This window comes from Cygnus atratus, chromosome 6 (assembly GCF_013377495.2).
Source record: "Cygnus atratus isolate AKBS03 ecotype Queensland, Australia chromosome 6, CAtr_DNAZoo_HiC_assembly, whole genome shotgun sequence".
Taxonomy (NCBI): Eukaryota; Metazoa; Chordata; class Aves; order Anseriformes; family Anatidae; genus Cygnus; species Cygnus atratus.
Genome location: NC_066367.1, coordinates 21,825,395 through 21,845,000, shown reverse-complemented (window position 1 = coordinate 21,845,000; position 19,606 = coordinate 21,825,395). Strand labels below are relative to the sequence as shown.

General features: G+C 35.8%; 1 long non-coding RNA gene across 1 annotated transcript in view; it reads right to left on the bottom strand.

Moving 5' to 3' along the window:
• Positions 1–19,606, bottom strand: part of LOC126913356 (uncharacterized) — a 137,118-nt gene that overhangs the window by 6,423 nt on the left and 111,089 nt on the right. Inside the window, exon 2 of the long non-coding RNA XR_007708505.1 lies at positions 15,374–15,421. This is a non-coding gene — a long non-coding RNA (uncharacterized LOC126913356). The remainder of the gene's footprint in view (positions 1–15,373; positions 15,422–19,606) is intronic.

The window sequence follows — 19,606 nt, the reverse complement described above, 5'->3', positions numbered from 1 at the left end:
TTGGTTCAAATTAAAACATATTTTATCTTATTTTTAAGGCTGTTATGCTGGAAGAATTCCAGCTACGATGTCTAAATGCATCATGCTAGGAAAAACCGGAGGAAAGTTAGTTCTATCATAATGTTAACAGCTTTTAAATATTATTAAGCTCTTCCTGGACCACTTAGAAAACTATATAGAGAAGATACTTTTAAGAGTCTTTAAAATGAAAAATAAATCCTGCATTTCAAAGGTACTGTAAAAAGATAGAAGGATAAATATCTTTCAACATAAAGAAAATACTGGGACTACTCTGGTAAATAAATTGCCAACTTGACACCATAAAGCAAAATGCTGCTCTTTGTGGAGCCCCTGAGGCAGCCCTGATGCACATCTTGCTCCTCAACAGGCTCAAGGTTGCTTCATATGTGTATCTGAAGACAAACTTTGCCCCAACTTTGGGATAATAGGATCAATTTACTTCCAAAACCAGTTGGGTGTGGGAGGAACAGCAAGCACTCTGTCTGCCACTTTCCACAGACCAGATGATGGTACAGACCAGATCTGTGCAGACCACAGAAACGCAGCTACTGCACCAGTATGCTGCTTTCAGCAGGGCCACCACAGTACAGCCACAGCTTCATCACATTTTCTTTAATTTTGTGAGAGCCAGGAAGAAAGCAACAAATCTCTTTAAATGTATATTTATTTGTTAAGATCTTATGTGTAGTAAAACATTAAATTTACATTTATGTTTCATGTACCTTCCCTGAAAAATCTTTGGTGTTCTGCTACTCACTGCGGTGTTTTTAAACATTTTCTAGCCATTTCAAATTTCTACAAACTTTATGTAAAAGTCTTTTGCAAACATTCTATCTGAGATATATAAGTGATGTGATCAATTCTTAATTAATTTCTTCTATTCCGTCTTCCTATATTCAGATTATTCTGATGGCTTATAGTTCTTGCTGATAACAATTTTGTCTTTTCCCCTAATGTCAATGTTTGGATTTAGCTGAAGATCACTGAGGCCTGTGACAGCTTTCAGTTGATCAAAGGCATCAGATGTACTCAATATTTTCCTTCTCAAATGAAGATGAAACCTGTGTTCTCTAAACAGATCAAACTTTAAACTAAAGAGATCAAACTTTGTGCTCCTCAGAGAACAATTTTTCTCCACTATACAAGCAACTTCTGTAGATCTTCTCAATCAGCATTTTTCAAAAAGAGGAACAAATGCAATTGCATTATTCAAATGGTAGCCTCACCAAGGTGCTATGAAATGGTTGTTACACCCTTGTCCAACTTGAGTTGAAACATTCAAGGGTTTGCACTCATCTTTCTGTTGCAATGGAAATCAGAATGGGACCACATACTGCGATGTTCACCTTCTATCACTTTTTCAGTGGTTTGTGTTTTTTTTTTTGTTAGTTGTTTGTTTCTGCTTTTGCTTTTCAAAGCATAGTCCTCCATTCTCAGACATTAAGTAGGCAAAATATTACTAGATGTGCAGCTTACCTGCATTCAGAATATTCTCTAAGAGTTCTGTTTATCCACTAATGATAAGGGCTTCAGCCCTTTAATATGTTACCACTTTCCCAGCTTTTGTATTTGTCACAGCTTTTAATTCATATTTGAATTTAGATTCCTGATTTAAAAAAAAAAAAAAAAAAAAAAAGAGAAAAAGAAGAAAAAAAAGTTAAGTAGATTTGGATAAAATCTGGCAAAATCTACTAAAGAAAAAAAAAAAAGCTCTCCATTTGAGTGAAAATAGGTGATGTTCCAATTGTCAGCTGACAGTACAGAGGGCCATTGGAATCAGAATACCGTGGATATCAACTCAAGTAATGCTGAATACTTAAGTACAACAGTGCAGCTGCATGGAAAACTACATTTCTAATCACAACAAATAATGTAATCAGGTTTATTTGATAGACACTACTTTTTTAACACTTGTTGACTGATAATGATTGTAAATGTTCTTCCTCCTTTTTCTAAGAAGAATCCTGTATTCTAACATTTCTTTCACTTGGACTGATCTTCAGCCTACTTTTATGGCACTCTTGTGGCTTCATTATCCCATTGACCAAAAATTGCAATGGCAGCTGGTTTGGAGGAGGAATATGAGAATACCCTCATCTTTTCCCCACAAACCTTAAACTGTCAGACACACTAACACTTGGAACTTACTCTCATTTGAGATAGGCACAATAATATTTCCCTCCCCCTCCACAGGTCAAGACTAGTCAGTTTACCAAGTATTTTGCAGATAAATGAAACATGTTTTACACCTGGAAATACTACTGTAGAGATTAGTCATACAAAAAAAAATATCTAAATCATTATTGTTACATACAACCTGGTCAGTGTCATAATGAGGGAAACAGAGAATATAAAACAAAAATCTTTAAGAGCTAGCTTTTCTTGAAGAAGTGTTCTCTATTGTCTTCAATTAAATTGCTAAGTTTGAGAAGTTATTTATTTTTCATGGAACATCAGCTCACCAGGCAGGCTTCCTCCAAGTTTTCTCAATTTTAATTACTTAATTACTTTCATGAGAGAAGAATCCGTATCAAATTTTATTTCATATATGAAAGAAAGAAAAAATCATCTATGGTTCAGTCTCAACAATTTATATTTGTAGTTTGAAGAAGAGCAGCCAAGGTCAAATAGGTGGCTCTACATCCACTGTATTAAAAAATGCCCCTGGACCTATAGGTAGCAATTTCTTAATAATTATAACAACTCAAGGATAGCTAGTCTTGGAACATATAACACACAAGACTCAAGCTAGAGCTCTCTCAAGTCAACAAACCAAGCTGCTTCATTTACTCAGCTTGCTAAGAAATCTTCCTGTTCCCCAGGGACAAGTAGCCATCCATCCAGTCTTTCTTCGGCCAGGTCATGATTAGAGGAGAGAGATATTTTTAAACAAAACCTATTTAAGCTACAATTCTGAGCCATTAGTACTAATCATGGCTTTTGGATATCCTCAAAAAAATGCTTTTAAAGTCTTGATATTTAAGCTACAATAGCAGTGAAGTATAAATAATACCTGATGATTAGGTAAAAGAACAGTTTTCCACATACTTGAAATAGTATATACTTTATAGGTAACCAAATTAATATTTTTTATTTTTGACAGAACCAAAAAGTTAGGTATCTTACAGGCCATATTTAATTCAGATCTGTGGCTTTATAAAACTAATAGCTAACCTGTTCTATTCAGACCAATATGTGTATGTCTGTGTGTATATATAAAATATATGAAGTAACCTTTTAGAAAATGAAGTTACTCAGAAACAATTAAATAGTACCAAATCAGGATTAACATAGAGATATATACTTAATTCTACCAGTTAAGTATTAATATGTCTATTTTTGTGACTCTTCTTTTGATATGTTGTTAAACACCTATACAAAGTGTTAAGATGCTAGTTAAGATGCTTGACATTTCTGAGACTTATTGTTAATAGTATTTTCTACCTAAAGATTTAAAATACTTCATAATCTTTAACTTCTAATTTCACATTACTGGGTTTAACAAGTAACAGCATATGCAGCAACCAGCAACTCTCCATACAGGGTGGTTTGAGGTTCATGACAGAATTGGTAGACTGCCAACATGCAAGAAGCCCTCACACATAATGTCATTCACACTCATGTGGCATGAAGAAAGCTTGTGGAATTTAATCCCTCATCATGGTTTTGAAATGAACCCAACCCAGCAAGAACTTTAATCTAATCTAAAACAATACCTCATTTCATCCAAGGAAGTATCCTGAATTAGTTCAAACCTGATTTGATGGTAAGGTCAAACCCTGCTTTTTTTCAAATACAAGAGTGGTATCATAACTCAGTGTTACACACTGGCTCAGACTATCACTACTGTGTTAACAAAAGGCATCAACTTCTTGGAACTGTGTCAAACTATGTCTTCTGCCTTTCAGACCCTGTTACACCTCCCCAGCCTTGGACACCTTTATAGATACTGGAAGGGTTCTTTGGAATGTGCATTTCAGTGTCCAGTAAGGCTGGTCATCTACATGCTCATTACCTTAACCTAAATCACTTCCATGCTGCTGTGGTGCATCACCCACCTCTCGGTGCTCAGGATTTACATTTGAGACAATGTGACAAGGAAACAAAGAAAATCAGCACAGCTTTCTTATACTTAGAAAGTATTTAAAGGATCATTGAAAGCAAAAAGCTTAAAAATCACAGTCTGGTTAATTTTACATTATGCTTCCAACTCATCATTTGCCCTGGCAGGCTTCTAGACAAAAAGACTAGTGGACCCTGGGAACTGAGACTGGTACATAGCTGATACCTCGCACTGCAGTTTTGATAGCTCGTAGTATTGACCTCTGAATGAAATGTCAAATCTTTTCCCCAACCCTGCTGCACAGACTACAGATTACAGTTTGCTTTTAAGGAAGTCCAGGCTTTGTAGCCACCCCACAAATATGCAAGAAAAACTCATTATTTGACTTGTGTTAACCTCCTACTTGGGCAGGATCTCAACTTCTCTAAATCTCAACAGTGTGTTATATTCAGAAGCCAACAGAGCTGCTGCTGTGATGTTGGATTTTGTTTGTTTGTTTTTGTTTTATACTTCTGAAGGTAGGATGCCACCCTCTAAGGTTACCACAACCATCAATCTGGGTTATTCTTCACAAAGTCTCATGAAAATAATGACCAAACCTAACACAGCTTTCGCTGTAAGAAAATCATAGCCTTGAGTTCAGTGTCTAATCCTAGAATGAAGTGTCAGCATTCCCAGAAATATTGCAAATTGTCATTACCCAAGGTAAATCTACTCAAACAATCATTGTCTATGTGGGAATTCAGAAGCTGAAGCTTTGTGGCTTGCATAGTAAGGCTGTGACTGCTAAAAATGAACTGTTACTAATTAATAGGGGCTTCAAAATGAAGATATATGGTATTTGAGGTCCTGTTTTGATCTTTTTTGCTTTCACACATGCCCTTCTGTATCCTGTGGATCTTCTATGTGGCTCGGTGGGTACATGCTCCACATGGTATTCTGCCTTTCTGATGTTAAAATACAGCACATAGGCTCCTACACATGGTGTAGGAACTGTTCTTTGATGGACATGTAATCAAGCAGGAATTTGAAATATGGCCAAGACTTGGCTTTTATTTCTTGGCTATCGGACATAAGCGTGAATTTAGCCTGTAAAATTTATTCTTCTTTTATTGTATTAGATAAATTGAAATAAGTGGGAAAATCCTTCTTCTTAATTCTTTCTTTTACAGCCAGTTCCACAAAGTGGGAGTTTAAGCTATCAGCACTTAAACATATATGATGTGATAACATTGTCAATACAAGAGATGATTAGGAAGTATTTTTTTGTCATGAGAGAACTGATATGCATTTCTTTACTTTCTCCTGTAGTCTTAACAGTCAATGCCATTATACCTACTGTTTTCCTCCTGCATGAGCACACTTTCTTCAACTCGTGTGTCACTCGTTTCAGGATGCATGTTAAAATATTTGTCTTGCTATAAAATTTCTCAATAGCCCTCTGCTATCAATATTCTGCTATCATTTGTTTGCAGAAGAACTGCTCACAAACACATCTAAGTACCTATTTTTAGCATTTTATTTACAGACCATATATCATTATTCATATATTAACATTCTATCTATGCTACTATATAAATAAATATATACTACATTAAAATATATATAAAGCATATTTTAATCAAGCATAGTTAGAAGTTTCCTTTTTGTTTACTGTTTTCTATTTAATTGAAATAATCTTCTTTACTTGACACAGATCATCTTCTTCAATAATTAAAGCTCTTTAGAATTCATCTGCAATAATATTGCTGAGTGTAAACTTCAACAAAAATAGCATGTTACTGTAGCATTAGTGCATTTTTGCTTACCATGATGCAAACTACCATTCAGTTATTCTACTCAGCAATTCTGCAAGTTACAAAAGGGTATTTCCATCTCACTGAAAAGTTCAAGCCTGAAGAACTTGTTTTTCTTATAAAATGTGATGGAAAGATTACATATATATATAATATATATATGAAAAGATTAATTGTTTTGCAGTATTGAAATGTTATTCTAAATAATAATATAGCAAAGAGAATAAGACAAATAGCCAATTCCAAACAAAACCTCTATTGAAACAAACTATTCAGTTTAGATTTCTTCCCCCCACCCCCCTCATCAATAGTCAATTCACTTGTCCCAGATCTACATGAGGTCATTCAAATGGCCTTGGCTCCTTTTGCAATTTCTTAGCACCCAAAAGAATTTAAGCAGAACTCGTGTTCTGGCTCTAAATGTACAAGGTCATAAGGTTCTTCAGAGGGAGAAATTTTACAGAGTTTCAGTAACACTGCAGTTCATGTTATGCTGCCAGTTATCACCAAACAAGTAATACACCAAGTTTGCTATTCAAAAATGAAAAATTCCTTAAGCACATCTATAAGAAATGTAACAAAACAAAAAAAAATCAAGGCCTGAAATCATTTGCATAAAATGTCTGCTTTTTAAAAATCTGATACTCTGACATTAAATAGCAATGTATGCTTTGCTAATGATGTGAATTTCATACCACTATTGTCTCTGCAACGAGATTTTGCAGCAGTTGACGATATTCAGGAAACAATCCACAAAACTCCCATATATCAGAGCATCCTGCCATCACAGAGCATGCCCAGCATCCAACTGTCGTCCTTTTGTACTCCAGAACTGCTGGAGTTTTATGGCTGGGTTTGTTTTGATGGCCTTTGTCTAACTTACACTATGATCTGCAGTCCTTGCTCTTTTTAACCCTTCTTTAAGCTATGTAGTCCATGCATTCAAAGCCCCTACCTGATACACTGACTGCAGAATTACAGCCCATCCAGCACTATTTCAGAAAGAGACTGGGTAATTTATCACTACCTTGAAGTCAGATCCCCTCTTACGAATACCCATCAAGGACAATTCACCAGCTACTAGTTTCTTTACCGCATACATAATTATTTTCCTAACTTTAACAAAAGAAGATCACTGTAAAAATATTTCATTTTCAATTCAAAATATGATACAATTTACTAGTCTTTTTATTCAAACACTAGAAATAACATCAAAATATAATACTTTGGAATAACAAAATTCTATATTTTACTCTCAAAAAATTCTCTTGCATTTTTATTTTTACTTATGGAGGACTATATGTTAACATGAAAAGTCATATCCAATCAAGCCTGATCTCCAGATAAATAAAAATTAAACAAAGTGAGTTAAAGTGAAAATACCAAAGATGGCCTTGGCAATTTGCTGATAACTAAAATTAGAGTCAATAGTCCTTTAGGTCAGTAACTGTAAAATTTATATAGTAATTCAAGAGATAAATGGTAGTTTTACTCTTGTTTTCTAGAAGCCTAACACAGTGTACTAACTACAGTACAACATATCTTTAACTTTCATTCTTAATAGAAAAGGTTTAATTCTCATTCTATGTTTACACAGGAATGGAGTTGGGCTGTAAAAAAGAAACAGAAGTAGAGATATAGAGTAGAAACTAAATAAATTTTAAATAATTTTCCTAAATAAAATGAAGGGATATTGAAATGCTCAAGTTTTCTTAGTTCCTTAGTTCCTTTCTTTGTGAATAACTGATTAAATTCATGAGTAGCAGTACGACAGCTGCTAAGTCATCACATGTTGCACTACTCAGAGGAGGACCTCAGGAGAGGCCTTCTTGTTAAAGTTGTAAAGTATCATTAATCCACAATAGCCAATAGTAGAGTATCGCATGTGGAAGAACCCATATTTCATAATTCCTCCCATTCTCCTACATCATTAAGATCTTCTCAATCTACTGTTTCAGCCATAAATGTACATGAAATTGAATGTGCCATTCAAAATATTGTTGGATACACTAAAAAGCAAGCAAGCAAAAAAAAAAAATTACTAGGTCACATGAAACAAACAAACAAACAAACAAGAAAAACAAAACAAAACAAAACAAAAAAGGATATCTAGTGGGTGTTAAATGCTTTTCCCTCATCATCAAACAAGGAAGAAGTCTCCCCGAGTGTGGTGGCAAGGAGACAAGAGAAACCGCCTTCAATGGTGCCAATACCCCTACTGTCACCTGCTGTTCAGGAAACCAACATGTTTTTAGCTCCATCTCAATGGCATTTTGGAAAGCTTATATCATGTAGTCTTCTTAATCTTACTCAAAGAGCACTCACTAAAACACTTCCAAGCAAATTGTCATTTAGTAGATTAATTTTGTTTTTGGAGTTATGAGAACAGCCCTAATATGTGATTCTATATAGTCATGGACATATTAGCCCAAAGATGGTTGGGGGATGAGAACGTATTTGAATTGTGAGTGTCTCTTTACAGCCTTTACCCTGAAATAACACACTTACTTTTTTTGTATCTACAGCAAAAGCCACTTTTGTGTGGGTGAATAAGGTCCATTGCTGAAAACAATCATTTCAGGAGCTTATTTTTATCTTACTGATGGCTAGGGTTACACTGCAGATTGAACTGTAAAATATTCCTTCACTGCTCCTTCGTTTCAGTGAGATGGAAAGTTTAATCCATATCAAAGATATTCCACATGAAGAATATTCATGGACAATGCTAGATACACAAAGAAATCTGCATACATTTCTAGTTTTGAGAGAAACAATAGATCACCATGTAGTCACATCTAATAAATTCTTAGCCCAGCAGTCTGTCTGTCTAAAGAAACAAACATGTACCAGAAATACTTGCCAGGCTCTCTGTACTGTGACTTCAAAAAGCATTTGCAACAACATGAAGGATTTTTGCTACTTCTTTTGTAAAGTTAGTGGAGATCATAACTGTCACATTAAAAATAATAAATAAAGAAAGAATAAAAACTGCTATAGAAATCTTATTAAAAAATAAGAACAACAACAGTTTTTATGTTGTGCCCTATCCAGCTGACACTGTCCTTTTGGAAAGAAAGCCAATGACTTGTTAGTACCCCTAGCAGGAGTGTGAACAGATGCGTCCCTGACAGGCGATGGATGGTCAGGGTCCATCTGGCCAGTGCAGCCTGGACAGAAATGATGTATACAGCTTCATCAGCGAATGACTGTCATCAATCCTGTGCCATGGATAGCGTAAATGACAGCTACGCTGCAGCTGAGGCCCAGGTGTGAGAATGAAGAAGGGGCTGATTTAAGAAAGCTGGGTAATCAGGAATGTATAGACTCCTGGACTTTAATTTGTATCTTTAACCTCCTATAAATATCCCGGTATACTGGAGCAGGTATGTGTTTTTAAAGAGTCTGATCATGAAATTAGCTTCAGGATGACAGACGTTCTATGCTCTCCTTTAGCTGCTGATTACCCCAGTTCCCAGTATACATTAACAAATGCATGCTGAGCTTTGGCCACTGTACTGTGGGCTCCAAAATTTAATTATTACCTCATTGATTTTTCATGTATTTCAATTTTCTTTTCTTCAAGTCATAGTGACTGTCCTATTGGGGGCAATGTTTGTTTTCTCTTCGCAAGATTTCCTTGTGGAATTTATTTTGAATTCAAGGATTATTTTTTTAACCCATCAGGAACTCATATTTGCTTAGCCTGTCAGTTAATAGACAGGTGGATGCACAGTCTCCAAAAATGAAACTCACCATTACGGTTGACTCCAGGTATAAACAGAAAACAATAACGCAGTGACCACTGCCAGTCCCTTACTAAAGGTACTTCAGTTTTTTAAATGGCCCCTTTTTATCATGCAGCAAAGAGCATGCATAATTTACATCTATTAGCATTTTATTATTTCATAGCACTGGGGATGTGAAAATGGACACAATTATTACATCCTCACAGGATATTTCTTTGCTTAGATTACTATTTCACAATAAATCATTTTTCTTTATCAGCGGATCATATGGACTAACTGTTTCTAATTGTTTTAAAAGCACAGGAAGTTATGCATGCTTTATATAAATATATGAGTCAGTTGTTTCACTACACAGAAATGTTTTCATTACCATAAACAGGCATCATCTGTAATCATGTTCTTTTAAGAAGCAGTTAAGTGCCAGGAACTATATTTTGAGCAGGTAAAGGTATGTTGCATGGCTGGAACGTGAGTTGTATGTAGACATCATACTATATATAATATAATTTAAGGAAAAAAAAAAAGGAAAGAAAAGAAAAGAAACATTTCCAATGTATGGTCCATGCTTCTTGCAGGCATAAAGCTTACTGTATATTTCTTTTAAAATGAAACTTGAAAAAAAGCCACAAGTCCCTGTAGCTGTACCCAGAGAAGCTTTAGGAAAGTGGATGGTATTATCATAAGGGGGGGGGGGGCAGGGTACAGGACAGCACTCCTAACATCCCCATTCCAGACAGAGAACTCAGTTAATATGCAGTGTATGCAGCAGAGAGGCCTTAACATGAACTTTGCAGAGGTGGCTACAACGGGCCACATTAATTGCAGGTTACAAGGAATGTGATCAATTTTCATCTCCAAGTGCTGACTTTTGCTGGCTCTTCTTCAAGTTCTTGGAACAGAAGTGGAGCACAATGGCAGCAGAGGAAAGGGGAGATCCCTCAAGAACTGGGCATCCTGGTCCAGCTTCTTCTTCATCCAAACAACTAGATGAACTAGACTTGGCTTTCAGGTATATATATACTGATGTTTGAGTGTGTGTGTCTGTACCGTAGTGTGTAAGCGCATATGACTACACATGTGTGTGGGGGTCTATGAGTAGTCATATTTTGAAAATGGTTTTGTTCAAGCTCAATAAAAGTACTATGGAAAAAAAAGGGGGGGGGAGGGGAAGGGGGGTCTATTCTGGAGAAAGGAATTTGAAAATTTCTCGAAAACAAATTCTTCCTTTGGACAACTTGTAACTTTTTAGCCTCAAGGCAGAAAATGTAATTGATAAAACATCATCCAAGTAAGCAGATGAAGAGCTGTCATTTGGATTTCCCTGAAGAAAACCTGTTTGCTCCAACAGTTCCTTGCAGAAAAAAAAACGGTTTTGTAGAAAGGAAATTTTTCATCAGAATACTAATGGAACAAAAATCCCTGATAAGTCTATACAAACCACATTACATATTACAAAGACCATATTACAGGTTTCTATGAAACTGAGATGAATTCTACCTACACGGTCTACTGGCATCAAGTGGTTTAGGGAGAGATTTTCAAAAAACACACGTGGAATTTAGGGTTGATGATCTCTAGAAAGTCATTGCAATTTGTCCTCTGAAATTCCTGAGCACTTGAAAAAAAATCTCTCCTTTAATATTTTATAGGGCTATGTTTTTTACCTTTAGAATCTGAATAGAGTCCCTATCTGTTTAGGCTTACTTGTTACCACCAGTAGTGCAGGTCAGTACCGATCAGATCAATACACCCCCAGGAGAAGAAGGAAATGGAAGAGGGCTGTGGAGCACTGAGCATTTACCCCAATGAATCACAATTACAAGAACACCTGTGCTAACAAACTATGCCCTGATCCACTGGGAAAATGTGCACAGTGCTCAGTAGCCTTCAGAATTTCTCATTTATTATTGCTGGTGGGTTGGCCTGCAGTTGCATATTGTGCTACAGTGTAAAATTCAGAAAGACTATGGTTCAAGACCTGTTAGGATGACTAGGTTTTCATAGGGCTTTTTGCTCCTTCTCCTGTATATTTATTTTAACATTATCTTCAAGGTGCTGTTGGAGGCTTTTAATTCATACTTATCAAACTGTCACCACAAATATTAAGGAACACATTTTCAGAAAAGTTATATGGAAAAGCATGTACATCAGGAGCGGTGTACATTTATTAATACCATCTGTTAATAAGCTGTGGCTTTATATCATGTGATAGAAAAAAAAGAGAAAATAGAATGCCCTATGGTAACGAGAGTGCAAAAATTAGGAAAAATAAGCATACAATACTTGAAAATAGCTCCTTTACACACTGTCACAATAGTATCTGTTATTATAGATATGGAACAGCTTTATTATTTCTGTGTCATTACAGTAAATTATCCACCCATACTGTAAGGCAAGCTAGCAGTATAATGAGGAACTTCCACTGTGTGAGAGGTTGGACTCTCAGGAAATAGGAGTTAGGATAGTTGCTGCCTTTAAAAACCTCTCTCTAAAGGCAAGGATATATTAGTGAATCTCAAGTTTCTTCACTTCTGTGTTATCATAATATTGTTGTACAACATCTGTGATTCATTTTGCCATAAATGTCAGGAAACTAATAAATTCATCACTGAATGATGGACCCTTATGATTACACACAAGCCAGAATGCTTCCAAACTCTCACTGTGAAATTTTGCAGATAATATTGGTGGTACACAGCAGGCAGAGCCACATCATATATTTTACATATATTTCACAGTGAAAAGCATCAGAGTAGGAGGCCATGCTTATGCATCTGAGAGGAAGGTGTCTGTCCGGTAAGCTGAGTTCTTCTGGCTTCTTAAGTCATTAGGCTTTTAACATCATGCTGAGAAATGGCTATTTGGAGAGTAGGACAGATGAAGACCTGGATAGATTCTCCTTTTCTGTCTGGAAATCTTGTCTAGGCAAAATCTGAGACTTTGAACATATATTCAGGATGTCTGTCTGTATGCCCTTCAGCCTTGTTAAAATAGCAGCTGCTTTACCTCTGACTAGGCTATGATACATCTGAAAGTCCCAGATAAGTCTGCTGTGCACACATAAGCCATTTTGGTGAAGCACATACCCAGTGAGCTGACACACTGAAGAAACATCATAGCATCCAGCTTATGCTGTGCTGATGACATGAAAAACAATTCCCATGTGTTCAGGACATACCGAATTTACTCCATTTGCATTCATAGACCAGGCATATTCAGGAAAACTACAACATCCAACAAGTAAGGTAATCTGGGGGATATCTGGGGATATTTCAGCCTTCCTACTCTGGCACTACTTGGCACACTTCTGTATATTTATGACTATGCACAAGGAATAGTGATTATCACAAAAATTCCATATCTTACAGTCAGGAGAGGTAGGGAAGGAAGGTGGGAAAGAAGATGGTGGGAAGGAAAGAAGAGTGAAACAGCTGGAGAAACTCCCCCTCTTCAGTAAAGAGCATACATATCAAAGTGCTTTGGTGGAAAGAATCAGCTGAGCACTAAGCCATTTAATTCATCACACTTCAGAGCAAGATGAAAATAACGTAACTCCCACTTACATCGTTCTCACTTACTACTACATTCATGTTTATCTGGATTCAAATTTGCATTTGATTTTAACCAAAAAGATAGTCAACTAAGTTACCCTTTCCCTGTTATTTTTCTGGGAAAAAGCAAGTGAGGAATACTGGGTTCATGAAACGAGCAGATATTTCTTATGTCCATAAAAAACAACAGCAATAATAAAAAGATTTCTCTAATTCTGACCACATTCTGCTTCTCTGACTCCTCATACAGCTACTCTTTTCCCAGCATTGTGTATTTTCAATTAGACTACCACTCTCCAATCTCCTCAAACCAGACCACGTCTAACACATTTCCTTATACAAACCTTATAAGATCTTCCAAGGCAAAGTACCACACGGTACTGAACAAACAAATTAAGAGGAGGGCAAGTCCACAAACACAGAGTACACTTGTTGTCATTGACAATGCCTTTTCAGTCATCACACCAGCCTGTGAACCATAGCAGGATAAAATGAAGAAGGATAAACAAAAGTGACAGTCTGTATTTCTTACTAGGATCAATTTACATTACTGTAGGCAAATTAGGAAGGGAATACTTAATGTGAGATATTAGTCAATTTTAAACAAATTTTTCCTTTGGCAATACTTGTTCAGTCAATATTTCATATATCCCTTTTGTGCCTTAAAACTCCCTTGAAGCATTTTTGCTATTCTGGTTTAGGGACTTGCTTGATTGGAAACCACTAAGCATGCTTAACTGTACCACATATTTTTCCTTCTGATTAAAATGCAGGCTGGCACAAGCAGAGACCGATGGCCTCTGAGTTTATAGATTGACCAGGGCACCTGCCGTGCAAGCATCTTTGTGCTGCCCCATCACTGAATTTCATTCTGACCTTGAAGCATCACACTTGATAAAGCTGAAAGTTAGTTCCATTTCTATTTCCAGACTGGTTTTTTAGTATCCCTTAACAGACTGTCAATTGTACTCTGACACAATGGTGCCTGCTTCTTGGAGGTTGTAGCTCTCAAGCGATAGCAAAGTTGATGCTTTTACCGACAGACTTTTGCAGCTCTTCTGCATGATTCTGATTTTATGTTCTTTAAATAAATCATAGCAATATAGAACAGGAATACATCTTGAATCTCCAGAAACTTTGCTGGAGACCTGAGACTATTTGGACATATTGTTACCTGCCAAGGCTTTTTAGATAAAGGTCTGTTCAACTTAGCTCGTAAGCAGTAGTTGGAAGTGAAGTTTCCTCAAGAAACTAGAGCACTCTCTGAAATGTCTCTTAGAGAACTACAAGTATAGATACAGTTCACAATGAATGCCAACTTTTTTCAGGACAACGCTTCTAAGTTCTGCTCCAGTGTAGAGCAAAATGAATACAGGAATTGGAAAAATATTGTTTCTGTGTTTGTGACATTTCAAATCATTGATCTTTTCTGTCTGCAATCAAGAACAACGTAAGTAGCCTGGAAACTAAGGTATCTTTAACTGTGCTAAAGATAATCACATATTACAACAGTGGGGATTGGAGAGAAGTACGTTCCTTGTAACGGACTATGCTGAAACCACTATAAAATTGAGAACATAAACACACACAGAGATTTGGCTCAGATAACAATGAAGAACATCTTGCCAAAGCACATATGAAAACCTTACCAGAGCACAAGTAAAATAAAGTTAATATCACTTCTAGAATTAGAGCTTTGGATTATTATTTTTTATTATTTTTTTTTTTTTTTTTTTTTACCTCTGAATCTTATGCAAAATCACCAACTACTTCTCTGTCTGAGTAATGCTCATGACGTTGCATCAGTGCGATGATAGCTTTCTGGAATGGCTTATACATAAAATATAGCAATAGCTGCAGGTACAAAACACACCAAACATCTGAAGACAAGCCATCAAAAGCAAGGAAATTCTGATTTCTAGTTGAGGCCTGTGACATTTACAGGCTATACAGGAATACATGGGATGTTATACAGCATTGCGCATCATTATTGTGGAAGTCATTGTTTCCCTCATTAGTGCTCTAGATCTGTACATTACTTCCATTGCAGGTCATGACCTTCATGCTGACAGTCCATCCTTAACTCACCCTTTTGTGCCTAGGTATTGTAGCAAATTTGCTACAGTACGTGACATCTCACACTTGAATTTTCTGCAATATCTGAAGACATGTATCCCATTCAAATGTACTACTTACCAACTCAGAAGTCTTCAGGAAACCATTAAGAAGATATGGGACACATATCTAAAGTCAAATTAGATATAATTTAATTTGTAAGTGTTGTATTTTATTATAATATTTAAGCTGTAGGTCTTTGTAGAGCTTTTAATTTTACCTGATAGAATAATGTGTAAATGCAATACCTTGCAGCAAAGTTAAAATATCCCTAATTTTTTTTTTTTGAAGTATACTCATCTTTTGCAAACAAAGAAAGATATTTTGCATGTTCCATCGGGAACATAGAAAATGGCAAATGCTTCCATGCTCAATGTCCTAATTTCTGTTTGTATTACTTACAAGCATAATTTAATATGCTGCAAAAATGTTATCCTTTCAGTTTTAATGCAATTGAAGATAAATGGCTAAAATTTAGCAGTGATTCTAGACTCCTGAAAAACTGTGCTTGACATGGTACCATAGTGTAATGGAACAGTTCGTATGCAAATGTCGACATGGCAGAGCCATTATGACAGACCATATCAATTCATAATTTGGCTTCATAAATAAGTAGTCTTACTGACACAATATCTAACAATCACAATTCCTGCCCTACAGTGCCAATGTACTGGTCTTTGTGCTGAGGACTTTGAAGTGTAACCTGAAAGGATGTGGTGAGTGGAGAAAAGATAACACATTATAATTAGTCACCTTCTGTTTTAGTATCAGAAAAACAGTGTGAAAACCAGGGAAATAAGTCAGTTAGGGACTCCATGTCTGGGAGTGTCTTTATTATTTACTTAGGCTTACTGTCCATGTTCCTTGTTTCCTGTTCAGAAAATTGCTCAGAATTTGGCAAACTATGAAAAATTGTCTGGTTAAGCCAGTGAAAAAAAAACAAAAAACAAACAAACAAACAAACAAACAAAAAAAAAACAGCCTGGGTTTGGTTTTATGGTCATATACAGAAAGAAGCTGGTTGCAGTATTTTGCAGCATTTTCCCTTGTTGTTTCAAAAAAATCCTGTGGGGACGTGTTTTATAAAATTAAATTTTGAAGTTTTGTTTGAAATGTGCAAAAATCCTTCTCTAATCATTTAATGCGACTGATGTTAGAACCCTTGGAAACGAAGGCAAAGCCAGAGAACCATACAAACATGGCCATGAAAATTACCTCTGCCACAGCTTCAAGAGCATCTCTACTGCCAATGTGTTAACTGGCAAGGATTTGATCCAAAACACAGATTTCTGACAGTTTCAAAATTTGCAGACCTGTATAAAAAATGATTCAGTTTTGTGTCCCAGCTCTTTTAGATGTTACCATGATGTTCACATTAAGTATCCAATATTACTCCCATAACTTTAGTAGTTTCATGCCTTCGCTTTAGTTTCTACTCTTCTTGCTCTTACCATCAGGTTAATAGCTGGTGGAGAGGATGCTCAGTGGATATAAATGAGTCACTTGGCTGATCTCAAAATACAGTGAGCTGATGCACCCCAACAGAGGGTCTGCACATTTAAATTTCACTTTCATGATTAACTTTTTAAAAATTGTGACAGAAAGTACCCTTTAAAAGTAATCTTAATTACTGCTATGTATACAGGATAAACAGAGACTATACTGATATACATGCTTTCTAAAATAAAACATATTGTGTGGGCTGAGAACTTTACATTGACTTCTGGTGCTAAGAGAATTTTTATGATGGTGTTATAAAACCCTCAGAAAAGGAGTTTGTAAAGGAAACTGGAATATACCTTTATCTATAATGGCACTGCTGGGGGCTACTATAATAATCCTTTAGCTTTCATGCGGCCACCTGGAGGCCTATTAAAACTAGTATCTAAAACAGACTCCCAAGTGTGTTGAGTTTGCCAGTTCCCACTAAGTCACTAAAATAAGGGAGTTTGCCCTGCTATAGGGTGAAGTGTCCTCTACAGAGAGAAGACAGCTTGAACTCTAACCTTTTACACTGTGAATATGTTGTGTACAGGCTGATTTTGATACATACACTCTAATTGTGCAAAAAACCTAGCCCTAGGTCTGTTGTGTACCTCTGGGGTAGTATGACAAGATGGAAGAGGCTAGGCAAAGTGAGAATGGAAACGTTGTGAATTTAATGAAGTATTGGATTTCAACTGAGAAGTACGCTATTCTGATTTGTACAGAGAGCAGCAATAAAATATTGACAATTTTGCTAGAAACTACTTTCCTTGCTCAAATACAAACATAGATGTTATATATGCATTTATTTAGTACTACAAGTTTTTATCCAAAATGTAATGGAAAAAAAATATTTGAATATGTAAATTATTTCACGGCATAGTTTGAGCTCTCTGGTTTTTATTCAATTAAGATTAGGTTAGTATGAATGCACTCAATAAAACATTTTAAGTCAGTGGAGACTGCATATCATTTGTCCAAAATAAAGTCTTTTCCATGCAGTCATTACTGATTTTGTTCAGTAATGCAGCTGCATCCTATTATACCTGATACATCAAAAATAAAAAATAAAAATAATAAAAAAGGTTGCTCTCTAAATCTGCACGAGAGCTCAGATCTAGGACCAAAAAGGATGCATTAATTGCTTTACTGCTTCACTGCAAAGCTGCTCTTAAAACATAATTCCTTAATGAAGTCCGTTAATTTGTTCATGGCAGTACACAAGCTGTTCAAAATGACACAGAATTGCACTCTGTTTTCTAACCCCTGCAGTTTCTTCTGTTAGTCACTCTGTCTTCTGTTGTTATCCCATGGATAGTAATTATTTTATAGTGGCTGTAATTAGGAGAGAATTAGGCTTGGTAAACAAAACCTGCCTTCTCCTGTTAATAGCTAAGGATAATAAATTTGGCTCTGACATTCACTATATTTGGACAAGGCTTGGCCTTCTTCCAGTTTTCCCAATAAGAACTTTATTATATAATTATGCCTTTGAGGGGCTCATATTACAAGGTAATTTTTTTCTTTTTTTTTCTTTTTTGTCTTTTTTTTTTTTGTTAAGACACATATTGCATGGCTTCCAGCCAGTAAATGATATACTGTAATATATGCCTCCAATAAATGTTTTAAAATCTCTCTTAGCAATATCCTGCTGGAGCTACACATTGCAATTCAGTGGATATATTTACAGGATTTCTTCATAATGTAAATTATTTTCTTTTGCTCACATTGTCCAACATTATAACAAGTGTTTAAAAAGAAGCCTAGGATTATTTTTATCAGCAAATGACATGGTTAGATTCTTAACTTATCATACCACAGTAGTTTTAAAGAGAGTTTTCATACTTTTTATTCTGTGAGTAAAGTCACAGTTTTGTTGACATGCACAGAAGTGTAGCAAGTATCTTATTTTCTATTTTCAGCATGAATTAAAAAATAACCCTTTGTTCCATCTTTCAGCCCACACACTAATGCATCACCTCCCACCCTTCCCTTTATTTTATCCTGTACCTTTTACGTAAAATACAATTTAAGTTAACACACAATAGCACAAAATGCTTTTCAAAGGGAGTCAATCATAAGCTAAATAGAAAAGGAAGGGCTTAAGGGGAAATTTATAAAGTGAGTGGCTTGAAAGAGAGAAAGACAGAGTTTCAGTCACAAGGAGGTGCAGAGATAGGATCAAGACTGGGAAAAGGGAGTAAGCAATTAAATTCTGAAAAAATACAGTAAAAAACAACCAAATAAGATAAATACAGAGTTTTAGCTGTTTCTCCTGGTGCTGAGTTACAACTGCTAGTAAAATATAGGTAAATTACTTGTCATAATTGCATTCACCAAGTTTCATAAGATCTATGTAGGTAAGCATAATTTGGTATACATGCTTAAAGACATAAACCAAGTCCAGAGAGATTAAAAATTAGTGGAACAAGAACACAATCCAAAAGTCATGCTTCCAGGTCATCTTCTCTGGTCACTAAACAGCACCCAGCACCTTTTCAGTTCTATTTTCCTGAACACTATTTTATGGTACAGGTTAAAATATGTGAAATTTCTCAATTTTAAAACCCACCAGGTTTAGATGGGAGAGACTGGACGGCAAATGTATTTGGTGTAAAAATAGCATATTTTGTATATTTTTACTTTACTCTTATGAAGTCACTCTCTCTTTTCTGAAGACACTCAGACGAGTATTGATACCTCAGTATGCATTCCTCAGGGTGAGACAAGTCAAAAAGATTGGGAGAAGAGAACTGGGATACATGCCAAGACAATGATATCTACAAAAGTATGCCAAAGTCCTCCTGGATAGGCAATGACCTATATATT